The sequence below is a fragment of the Lepisosteus oculatus genome, chromosome 14, assembly GCF_040954835.1.
Source record: "Lepisosteus oculatus isolate fLepOcu1 chromosome 14, fLepOcu1.hap2, whole genome shotgun sequence".
NCBI lineage: Eukaryota > Metazoa > Chordata > Actinopteri > Semionotiformes > Lepisosteidae > Lepisosteus > Lepisosteus oculatus.
The window spans coordinates 27760195-27772494 of record NC_090709.1 but is presented as its reverse complement, the minus strand read 5'-3'; the positions used below and the strand labels follow the sequence as shown (position 1 = coordinate 27772494).

The 12300-nt window shown below is 41.3% G+C and overlaps 1 pseudogene; it reads right to left on the bottom strand.

Annotated features, from left to right (window-relative positions):
* The window catches only part of LOC138243018 (zinc finger protein 271-like), a 29749-nt pseudogene extending 18275 nt beyond the window's left edge, over window positions 1–11474 (bottom strand).
* Between the last annotated feature and the right edge of the window lie 826 nt (window positions 11475–12300).

The following is a 12300-nucleotide window of genomic DNA, read 5'->3' as shown; positions in this document are numbered from 1 at the left end:
ACAACCCAGCCAGAACGTGGCTAGCTGACGTGCAGTGGACCTCAGGGAAAGACTCTTGCCCACATGGATGTCTCTGCTCTGAAAACCACTGGATAAAGGTACATGGCGGTCTGTTCTCAGCTGTTGATTTTGTGAAAAATATTGAATATGAAAGATTGAAGTGTGACCATTCAATGAAGTTCAGACATAAGTAATATGTTGAGAAGCTAGATCTGTTCTACTAATAGCTGTAATACCTTAATATTGTACTGTTTGCTCTGGTTTTCAGACATCAGTCCAAGATCATTGATGGGTTAATTGATTTCTGGTAAGATTGGCCCCACGTGTAAGTGTTTACATTTCTATCTGGCATCCTCAAAAGATGGTTTTGTTTCCTTTTCTTAATTGTTCTTGATTACTAGAGTTTATTTGGCATGATACATTTGTGATGAATGCTTTTTCTTTGTGAATAGTCTTATTTTAACCTACATAATGTCAATGAGTTAGTACCTTAAAGAACAAGCAGTAAAAAATTACATTTCAGGTTTATTAGCTAAAGTTTTTATAAGTGAACTGAGATCCCTTTACAGTGCAGAGACCCATCTTTAATATGCTGTGTGTGCTCATAATGGACTTGAAATTTGTTTTTGTCACAATGTAAAGGTATAATAAATAGATAATATACTCTATTTATCAAGACTTCACTATTTTAATTCCATACTTCCATTGACTGCTTTGGAATGCATTCCTTACAATTTTTTCTAAATAATCATTGTCTCACAGAGAAGACCTGGGTGACATAACAGAGGTCAGGGCTGTGTTGACTGGATTTTTGTGTAGACTGGCCATTGTCTATGTGAGACTGTGGGATCACTAGGGGTTCCCCCCCCCCCCAACACCTGTAACATTGTCAAGTGGTATAATTACCTACAAAAGCTAAAGTTTCCTCCATTAAAGGGTCACTATTTGTTACATTCTGGCGGAAGAAGAGACAAGATAAACCTCCCACTGTCACTGACGGAGCAGTCCGGGACACTCTATGCTAGATTGGACTGTTGTGTTTGGAAGATGGGGTCACAGGTGATGAAATAGACCACAGTGGCAGTCCTGCCTAGCTGTTATATCACTGACAGACTCACCCACACATTGAGAAGAGAGCACTGGTTTCTGTGCAGAAAGCAGAACAACTCACTTTAACTGGTCAATTAGGTCTAATGAGTTTTATTGCCCTTGACATCTAACTTACTCCAGCCCCCCTTGTGGAAACAACCCCTAATTACTGTTCATGAGCTCCTGGCCTTGTTGACCAACCTGGAGCAGCAGAACAGAGGTTTTTGTTTCTTTAAGTTGTCTGCTGTTGTAAAACAAGTCATCCCTTAGGAATAAAAACTCTCCCTCTAGTCTGGTTGCTATCTCGTTTATTTGCCCTATATTCCCAGGGCAAAGCAGCTGAGTGATCGAAAGCTGAACTGCAAGGAGCTGAATTTCACACTGGGTTACAACAGACCCTGGTGGGAGAATGGGCAGGAGAGGGCCGGTTGTGCTCCTGAACTAGTCCCCTCCTCTCCTACTCTCGTATTTGCATCACAGTCTATAAACTCCAGCCCTATTGCTTTTCTTCCAGTTCATTTTTTTAATACAGCTCAAAAATTATGTATACTCTTGTGAAATATCAACAAAGCACTCTTATCTTTATTTCACGTACAGTATACAGCAGACTGCTTGACGAAAAAAAAAAATAAAAGCGCTATTCCCGACAGTCTAGCACAGTAACCACAACTCCAATAACTTTAACTAGAGGAAGAAACCCAGCTTCTGCTCAAAAGGAAAAAAAAAACATTGAAATCATAAATCTCCAACACTGGCTGGAGACTCTGTGTCCGTGCTCTGTGGTTATATAGGACAGGACTCAGCGCGCAGCAGGTGCGGCTCATTGCTCTACGCTCCCCGTGCGGAATGCACGTATCCTCCTTCCAGACTCGTAACACCGCTGCATACATCCCTCTTAAATCCCAGAAACACAGAAACTCCGGGGTGTTTCTGTGAGTCAGTACTGGGTTTCTCTGTTCGAGGTTACAAGCAGAAACAAAAAAAGTGCTGAAAGCAGGAAGTTATTTCTGCTCGTAGGCATAAACGTGTAAAAATAGATTTTCTGATTCCTAAAACCCTAATAAAATCCATCTAAGTTTCCCTTTCGTTCCCAATGCACATAACTGAATATAAACCAGTCAAGTTCAGGTACTTTTCTGATATACAGTATCTGAATAGTTCTGGCGCGGCTGTTGTAACAAAGATACTTTTTTTTTCATACGAGCTCTTGCCGTTTTTAAAATGAATATTTTTTTGAATTCGCTAAATCACACGAAACACCAGCATCACTTATCGTAAGCATCTGACCAATTACATTCCTGAATGTTAAACCCATTTAGCATTTATTTTTAACTTGTTTTATTTTTTTTAAATTACACACCTGTTAACTTAGTCCGGATCGCGGTCACCGAGGACCACTCTTGTCTCCCCAGATGACACTTTTTATTTTTAAGATAAACGCGAGATAAACAACGTTTGTTTGAAACCGCTCCACAAATTTTCTCACATGCACGTATTCTCAAATATCACCACAACAAAACCATAAAGTTTGTTTCCACAGACATGACACTATTATGCAATAAACCAATAAATTAATTAGCTAGCAGAATCCCAATAAAAACACACGGCAACCCGTCAAGCACAGCATGTCAATATCATACATTTTTACCAACAAAACCGCAAAAGCAAAAACCAGCAAATATATATATATATCCCATTTTTACCTTATTCTGGAGCATGATATATATCCAAAATAACCCAGACTATTTTATCTCAAGAGCTAGAGACTAGTAAACGTTACTGATTACGTAGTAAATGTTTGAGGAACGAGTGCCAGAAATAAGGCGATTTGATTGGTAAAAACCGCTGTCATTCTTTGTATTTTCAGCCATTCAGAGCCCTTAGGAGGTGAGACTTCCTCTAGAAGCTTCAGGCTGCATTTTTAGCTGTCAATCATTGACTCAGAAGGGATAATCAATCAGTTTTTTATCAGTTTCTTATCAGTGCTCCTTTTTTTCACACCAGAAGGCAACTCTGAGGTTTTTTTTCATTGCATAACAGCAGATAAAGGCTCTCTAGCAGTGTCTTAAGGTTTTTATAGCAATTGCAATGGTTTTTATTCTTATTATTTTCAATATTTTTATGATTTTTTTTTATTATAGGCGTGAAATTTCATTCCAGGTCCAGTCTTCACAAAACATGATGTAGAATTTTTTCTAATTGATCAATTTGTCCCAAATTTTTATCCAAGCTAGTAGCCACCTAGAACAAGGTTTTCAAATCATTCCCAGGCCCTTGACATGCATATAGTTGAAAAATCTGACCTCTGAAGACCAAAAAAAAATGTTCGCCAGCTGTTTTTTTGGGTTTTATTCATGTTTGTCTGCTGAGTGGACACATTAAGAAATATAAGAAACTTAAAGCCAAGGGGGTTAGCTTCAATTTTAAGACCTGAACCAGGCTCCTGCTATGTTCTGCTGCAGAGATATAACAAATGTTTAAGGGGGGGAAATTCCAGGCGGACATTGGCTAAATATGTCACTGGTACTAACAGGTTAACAATGACATCAGAGATTGGAAGCAAGGTTGTTTTCCATTAAAGGTTCAAGGAAACCTATATATCTTTGCTAAAAATATTTCAGAATCACAGTGAAATCTAGTCTGATTGCTGCACAGATCTGCAGTCTGCAATTAGAATACTGTTTGTGCGTTGTATAAAATATGCTGTTCAAACTTTTCCAAAACAGGAGAGGTTTCGAAATGCGTCTTCCTGTAAAAATAAAATATCTACACGAGCACTATAAGCAGAATCTTGAGCCTGTTCCGCAGAAGAACTGTATTCAGAGGGCCAAAGAAGTGAATATTGCACCAAGTGAGAGGAAGCATCTCTGAAAAAGGAGGTTGAAGCGTCATAGCACCACAGAGTCAGACTATGAGTGCTGAAAAGCCGCTATGAATGGTAACTGGTAATTGGCTGGATTAAAGCTCCAGTCTCTTCATGGGCGTGAGCTGGAATCCCACTGCTGCCCCAAATCTCCTTGTTAAGAATCACGGTATTGTTTTTGTTGCTTCCATGTGATTTATTAAACTTTCAGTAGAATTAATTTAAACAATCATATAATAATTATATTTGTTTTATTCCCTCATTACAATTTGTACACACAGATTTATTTTCTTTTATTTTAAAAACGTGATAGCCTTGATGGGAAATAACATGGAGTGTGGTGTCCAAGCAGTAAGATGTTGCTCTTGTAAAGTGAAGAGTGCGGGTTTGAACCCTCTCCTTGCCTGTTGTGTTTACTATGACATTCCTTTATCTAAGTCGTCGATTGTCTTGTAATGTAGAAATCTCTGTAATAAGAGGAAAAGAATTATCAGTAGTGGTAAATAATCCTTCTGTTGTTCTAGCATAATCTGCCCTGATTTTGAGTTGACAAAGCAACGGGTGCATTCAAAACACCAACCTCTGTTGCTTGTCAGGATGGCTGGGTGGTCTTAGGTGCCAGCCACAAGGACTCTTGTCTTTTCATGTTGCTTATGTGCTCTGGTCTTTGAGCGGAGGCGTCGGTCACTCCCAATAGCTAAGCTTTTCCTGTCTAGCATTATTCCAGTACCCACTGACAATCACAATAAGAGGAAAACTGAGAAATTGCTTAGCAAGAACATAATGGACAGAAAAATGCTTCCCAAAAACTCTGTCTTTAGCAGAAAGGAAAAATTAGATAGCCTTCGATTTCTGCCTTAAGAACTATTTGGGCTTTCTGTAATTGAGAAAAGATGTTCGGTAAGATGGGCATTAAAATGTGAAAGACTGAATTATAAAAGCAGCAGCAGAAAGGTGCAGCACAAAGCAATTTTTGAGTGTTCTACATTGTTAAAATTCACAGGTTTTTATGCTGCTTGGATTTCTTTAAGTCTACGAAGTGACAACTGTTTCATTTTCTATTCACCCACTCGTTTTGTAATATACCTCTCAAACTTCAGAACCGAATAAGATTTCGTGTGTGACAGCATTCCCCTGCAAATACTGTTTCCATGATGTATTGGGCGAACCCGAATGAAATATTTTAGTGCTGGCTCAAATACGAGGAATTTCATGAAGACCTTTTTAAACTTGGTGTGCTTTCGTTTCGTTCGTTTGCTCCTATACTACAGCAGTAATATTTCTATAGGTGTATGATCATGGTAGGCTGACAGCAGGAACATATGGCCCAAAAGCAGTGATAATATCAGAGATGTCTGCAGTCTGTTGGTTTGTGAGCAACGATAAAATAACTGTACGTGGAAGCAGGTGTGCCTGCATTAATACAGCTCCATCGAGCGGAAAAAGTAATACAAGAACCAACTTAAATTCAACATTAAGTTTCTGCAGCTGAAAACGGAGACTGCTCCAGGTGATGATCAAACTCACAACCTCTCCAGTACACCGCTGTATAACCGCCGCACACTGACCTATTGCCCTACACCGCGGTGAAGTTAGCTTGAAGTTCGAAAACGATTTTGGCATGCCAGTAACATTTTCACGAAACATCTTACAGTTACGAAAACACTTAGTGTATAAAATACAATGTGAATGTTTTCACAGCCATTTACACCATTTTTTTAACCAAACACAAATATTCTTATGTCCATATCCTCGTAAGGAAATTTCATGAGGCTGGTGGTAAATATCCTGTCCAGGAATATCGGGGCTGTAGCGGGTCAGATCTATAGATATAGTGAAGATGTTAGTGGAGATGGTGTGTCTGGTCTATGTGTAAGAGATGTGCAGGAAGAATAATCTGTGATCTGGGAAGAAGAGAACCCCTTCGGAAGAGCGCTGCTCCTCACAGGAGAGAATAAAAAAAAAAATTCAGGGATGCGGATTTTTCTCCTTGGGGGAATTAAAATCACTCAGCAGGAGTGACCTTGTGGCACAATGGTAACGTGTCTGACTCCCCTTCAGAAGGTTGTATGTTCAAATCCTGTCAAAGTCACCTGATGTGTTTTCTGGTTCTGTTGGTGCTGAACCAGGAAAATACACCAGGCCGTTGAGTTTTATCTGTACACCACATAGGTAATCTGAACTAAATAACAGAGCAGTACAGAACATGCAGTCAGGAGCGAATCATCTTGAACACGACAAGAGAAAAGGCACATCCGCGAAACACCACGTCCGACTTTAGAGACAGTTACATAACAGAATGGAAGTTTCAGACCCCTTTTTTATCACAGGTTCAAGGAAACCTGAAAGTTAGGGAGTTTTGGGTCACTTTTGTATTAAAAAGTATCAAGCCTGTAAATATAATTTGCCCTTTTTTAATTGTGGATGAAATCCACTCCCATGTACCAGGACCTTACAGTATATTCATGTTAATTAAAATGACTAACCCTATTGGACATAAGCTGGTGCTATTTGTAATGATTGCTATTTCATGTTGGTGAGAAAGGAAACCAGACCCAACGTTTGCTTTCAGGTGCTGTTCATTTATATAATGGACAAGTTTCCAACTCATTTCCTTAGTCTTGTTTACCTTGAATTTAAGCCACGAACCAGGATTCTACTTTTTAAACTTCCAGGGATATTACAAAAGGTTTGATGGGGCATCAATCATTCCAGGTGGAAAATGACTCAAGGACTTTTTTTTCTCGAGGGATCATATTAAACATTTCATTTGGATCAAGAAGTGGATCAGGGACACACAAAACAAACAGTTTAATTCCATCTTTATTAGAAACTGCAACACAGCTACTGCATGTAAAGCCTTCAGTATGAGATTGTGAGAGTTCAGTTATCCCGGGGAGAACTGAAATTTAATAAATTGACATTTAAATAGAGTGTAAATCTTCAAACTATTCTATCACTTCAGAATATTTATAAGAGTCTACCTGGAGGGGGGTTTAAACCCACATTAACATTTGTCCATTGGATTTAAAGTCCAACACCTTAACCACTTGGCCATTCAGATTTGATTCAAACAATTAAAAAAATTAAACCAGCGCCCTGTTACAGAAACGTACCCCGGTCTCACGCGCAACAAATGGGGGTACTCAGCACTGTACGAACTAAATTTGCTCATTTCCAAAGACGGTTTCGCCTGCTCTCATCTTTTTAAAGACTGTCATAAACACTCAATGAGTAATTCATTTGAGTTTGAAGTCTGTCTCTGTTGCTTTGGCTCTTGATGAAGAAAAGCTGTACGTGGGAGACTCCTCTGAAGAAGTTTAACGTCACCCTGCAAGGGAGAAGAGCCATCATTCACCGAGGCAACCACTAAGACACTTAACATTAAACACATAAAATGTGAGATGTGAAAAAGTTTTCTACTTAGAAGTTCTGTCGTTTCTATTCTAACGAGAGAGGCTCTTTGTCGGAAGTGAGATTTGAACAAATGTCGCCAGTGGAAACTGCAACCTAAATGCAACGCCTTTTTTATCTTTCATTTACCAATAATGCAATAAAGTATTTAAATGGTTTAAAAACAAAAAGAAAATAAGAAATTGACAATTACAACACCAATCAAATGTGTATATAAAACATAGTTCAAGAAAAAAATAAGCTAATTAAGGCACAAGAAAACAAAATAAATATAACAACCCTAAACCACAAACATAAAATATATTCGGATCTTATCTTTCTCTATTAGGAGACACCCCCACCTCAGAGCCTGAAGTACAGGTCTTTTTCTCGCAGTTCCACAAAAATGTTATTTTTAAAGAAGATCCTGCGAAAGTCGGCCATCCGCCTCTCAGCCCTGCAGTAGGCCAGGCTGAGAGAGAAGCAGTCCTTCACCCTGGCGATGTACAGCCTGATAAGGTCTGGCTTCAGGCTATTGTACATCACCAGGTTCCCCCTCTCCCAGACAACTGCCCTCACTAGGCTGTGGAGGAGGTTTGCTAAAATGGCATTAACCCCCTCCTCAGACCCGCGGTATCCAAAGAGGAACAGCTCTTTCCAGGGTACCCCGTCAAGAACAGCTCCTCGAACAGAGCGAAACAGGCCATCCAGCAGGTCTGTCAAATACACCCTCAAATCCTTCAATCCATCACAACTGACAAAGAGGTGCAGCAGCCCCTCCGTCCACTGCACGCACACCAGGCAGAAGAAGTCCTCCCCAGCATGGAAGCACTGCAGCACCATCTTGGGGAAAACACAGTTGTGACGGATGAAGAAGTCCAGCTGTTCGCATCTCTGGGGCAGGAAAGGCAGCCTCAGACGTGCCCAGATCCATGCCAGCTCGGATCTGGGCACGTCTCACCCACAGCTCCGGCCAAGCCGGTCCTGCTGCCCCGTCTTGTGGACAGAGCTTCTCCAGCCAACTGTCCGGGAGACCGAGTTTGAGCTGCTCGCAATCCTGATGGATCTTACTGTTTTTAATGTATAATCTTGCTTATCCTTTAATGGCAAAATAAAGTGCTTTCATGTTCTAAAAAGTTCATACAATTTTTTTTTTACTTTGAAAAATGGACACTTTTTATTTATAGACTGAGAAAATACTGCAAAAAAGCAGTTAATATGTGAAAATGTGTTTGTTCCACTGAATGTGTAAATGGGTATGTCTCATTAGTTAATTAATGAAGATCTAGTAGCTTCTAACATTATTTCTAATATAATATTATTTCCAGATAAACCAACTTCGGAGAGTAGGCGGCAGTGATGTCAGAGAAAGTGTGTTCACAGTCTTGTCAAGGTATTGCTTGTTGATTTTTAAAATGTTTTTACATTACATTTTTACTTTGATCAAGTTAACATATCCACAGAATTGAGCTTATAGATACCTATGTGTTAACCACTGAATGTGCAAGGTGTAAAACTGCAAAATTGTCTTTTAAAATATAAGGATTACAGTACTAAAATTCTAATATACGTCTATCGTTATACGTCTGTGATTAGATGTTCATTATACATAAATGGTTGGAGTTCTAGTATACGGATAAACTTAGAGGACTATTATACATATATGGTTGGAGTTCCGGTAAACTTTAGAGGAGTATTATACATATATGGTTAGAGGTAGGATTCAGATCTCCCGCAGACACAAAGAAGCAGTGGCAGGCTGTTGCCGTGTCCAATCGGCGCTCTGTGGCCTGGTGCAAGGCAGTGCTGGTTCGACCTGAGAGAAGGAGAAGGAGGGAGAGATTTCTGCTGCGGTGCGCTGCTGATGCTCTCTGAAGACCGGCTAGTTAGTGTTGGCTGAAACTAGCAGAGTTTGCACACAGAAAAGTCACAATCTTTAGACAGGAAGAAGACCGGTTCGTTCCCGATGTAGTGCAAGTTCTGAATACTGATATACAGCTGTCCACAGTTCCGACTGTAGTTCACTCGTTGATCAGGTGAGCGTTCGCGGTGGGTTCACGAGGCTTGCTGCTGGGCTAACCTCGGGTGGATCCTTTGGTTACACGCTGGCAACCTCCGTTCTCAACTCTTAGAACAAGGAAAAGTCCTGGCACTGGGACACACTGGCAGTTACGTGACTGTCTGAGCTGAGGATGTCCAGGAGGACCTGGAGTTTTACCTGGAGAACTACGGTCGCTCAATGGTTGCCTACATTTATTGGTGCCCCGTGTGAGGATGAGTAGCCATGAACTCTGACCTTGGGGTTCTAAACCACTTGGGATGAGACTCTCCCTTGGAATCTCCCAGACAGTGAGGCACCAGAGATGACCATTCATTAGGGTGGCTGATGTGTCTCAGCTTTGGGAGTTGTTCCTTATCAGGACACTCTATCAGCTACAAAAACACCTTAAATGTGAACCAAATGGAATGACCTCTCTGTATCAAGCACCATTGGAGGTGAGGGAGAGAGACTGGCAAGCGAGCAGCAAACTTAATTCCTGTATTTGAATAAACCTTGCCGCTACAATGGTCTCTCTCCTGTGTGAATGCGCTATTGGGTTATTAAGCTACTTGACTGACTAAAACTCTTCCCACACTGACTGCAGCTGAATGGTCTCTCTCCTGTGTGAATGCGCTGGTGGGATATTAAGCTACTTGACTGACTAAAACTCTTCCCACACTGACTGCAGCTGAACGGTCTCTCTCCTGTGTGAATGCGCAGGTGGGTTTTTAAGTGACTTGACTTACTAAAACTCTTCCCACACTGACTGCAGCTGAATGGTCTCTCTCCTGTGTGAATGTGCTGGTGGGTTTTTAAGTCACCTGACCGACTAAAACTTGTCCCACACTGACTGCAGCTGAATGGTCTCTCTCCTGTGTGAATGCGGTGATGTCGTTTTAAGATGTGTGATCGACTAAAACTCTTTCCACACTGACTACAGCTGAAAGGTCTCTCTCCTGTGTGAATGCGCTGATGCCTTGTTAAGTGACTTGACTTACTAAAACTCTTCCCACACTGACTGCAGCTGAATGGTCTCTCTCCTGTGTGAATGCGGTGATGTCGTTTTAAGATGCGTGATTGACTAAAACTCTTCCCACACTGACTGCAGCTGAAAGGTCTCTCTCCTCTGTGAAGGTGCTGGTAGGGTTTTGAAATGCTAGAATGACAGAAACCCTGCTCCTCCCTGTGCCATAATGACAGTTTGTCCACTCCATCTGAGCAAGGCCTTGAGTGATTCTTCCTCATCCTCTGATCGTGCTGGGGTCTCTTATTCTGCAAATGCTCCATGGAATGGTCTTGCTCTGTGTGATGAAAGTGAGATTTGTTTTCTTCATTACATCCCTCAGTGTGCTGCTCAGCAGTGTGAATCATCTGGGACTCCATCTCCAGCTCTCTGAGACTTAAACCATCCAGTTCATTCAGTTGTTCCTCTCTTTGCCCAAGAACAGACACACTCTCCAGTTCATTAAAACTTTCAACGATTTTTTCAGTAACCAGATTATTAAACCCGTGTGTAAAGTCATCAGATGCTAAGGGATCATATGATTGTTTGAGACTGTGCAATGACAGTCTCTCCACTTGAACAGAACAAGGCCTAATTATTATCAAGCCCTGTAGGAGCTGCTGTTGCTCCTCCCTGTACTGACTCTCCTCTCGGTGCTGTATCTCAACACTGTTCTCTTCACCAGGTACATCAGTCTGCTGCTCTGCACAGTCAATCAACTGGGGCTCCATGTCCTGCTCTGTAAGATTAAAGACACCCAGTTCTTCACTGTGCTCTTGTACAGAGACACAGCCCAGTTCATTACAACCTTGTGTAATATTGTTCGAGTCCAGATTATTCATCTCTGTAAAATCATCACATACTAAGAGCCCAGGAGTCTCACTCTCAGGGTCTGTCTTCATCGTGGGCACAGAGTCCAGATCCTTGACACTCTGTCTGCTCTTGGTGTGCTGCTCCCTGAGTTTCTCTTTCTCTTGTGCTGCAGTGAGCACTGTCTCCTGCATCAGACTGGAGCCCCACTCCTCCTCACTGTGCTGCTGTTCAAGAGGAGCCCTTTCCCCAGCTTCAGAGAGAGTACTGGCCTCTGAGCCTGTAAACACAGGACAAGAAAACAAGACCTTTATAATAATAATAAAAAAACTATTTTATATAGCACCTTTAAAGGTGGCTTCTCAAAGCGTTTTATAGAATGACAACAACAAAAAATACACAATTTAAGCACGATGAGAATACACAGTTAGAGGAGACGGTAGATGGTGGTACTAAGTACAGTAGGAGCAGAGGGGTAAAGACCAGTTAAATAAAGGCTCTTCTGAAGAAGAAGGTTTTGAGTCTGGATTTGAAGGAGTTTAGAGAAGGTGACTCGCCGATATCCTTAGGGAGAGAGTTCCACAGCTTGGGGGGATAACAGGTGAAGGCCATGTCACCCATACAATGTAGACAGGCTTGGGGGACAGTAAGGAGAGCAGAATTAGAAGAGCGAAGGTTGTGAGGTGGGGAGTAGGGTGATAACTCAGACAGGTACCGAGCCATGGAGAGCCTTATAGGTGAGCAGGAGGATTGTTAAGTCAATATGAAACTTGACAGGAAGCCAGTGCAAGGACTCCAGGATAAGAGTAATGTGAACACTTGCACTAGACCTGGTTAGGATTCTGGCTGCCGAATTGTGGACATACTGGAGTTTCTTCAATGGTGATTTAGAAACCCCAGAGAGTAGAGGGTTACAATAGTCAATTCAAGATTAGACAACACTTTTCAGCCACAGTTAGTGATAACATAGGGCGTAGTCGAGGAATATTTCTGAAGTGAATGAAAATGTTTTGACAACATTCTACACATGTGGGTCGAACGTCAAATATCATCCCCAAGTTTTTCAGTTTAGACTGAAGCTCAAGTACAAGACCATCTACA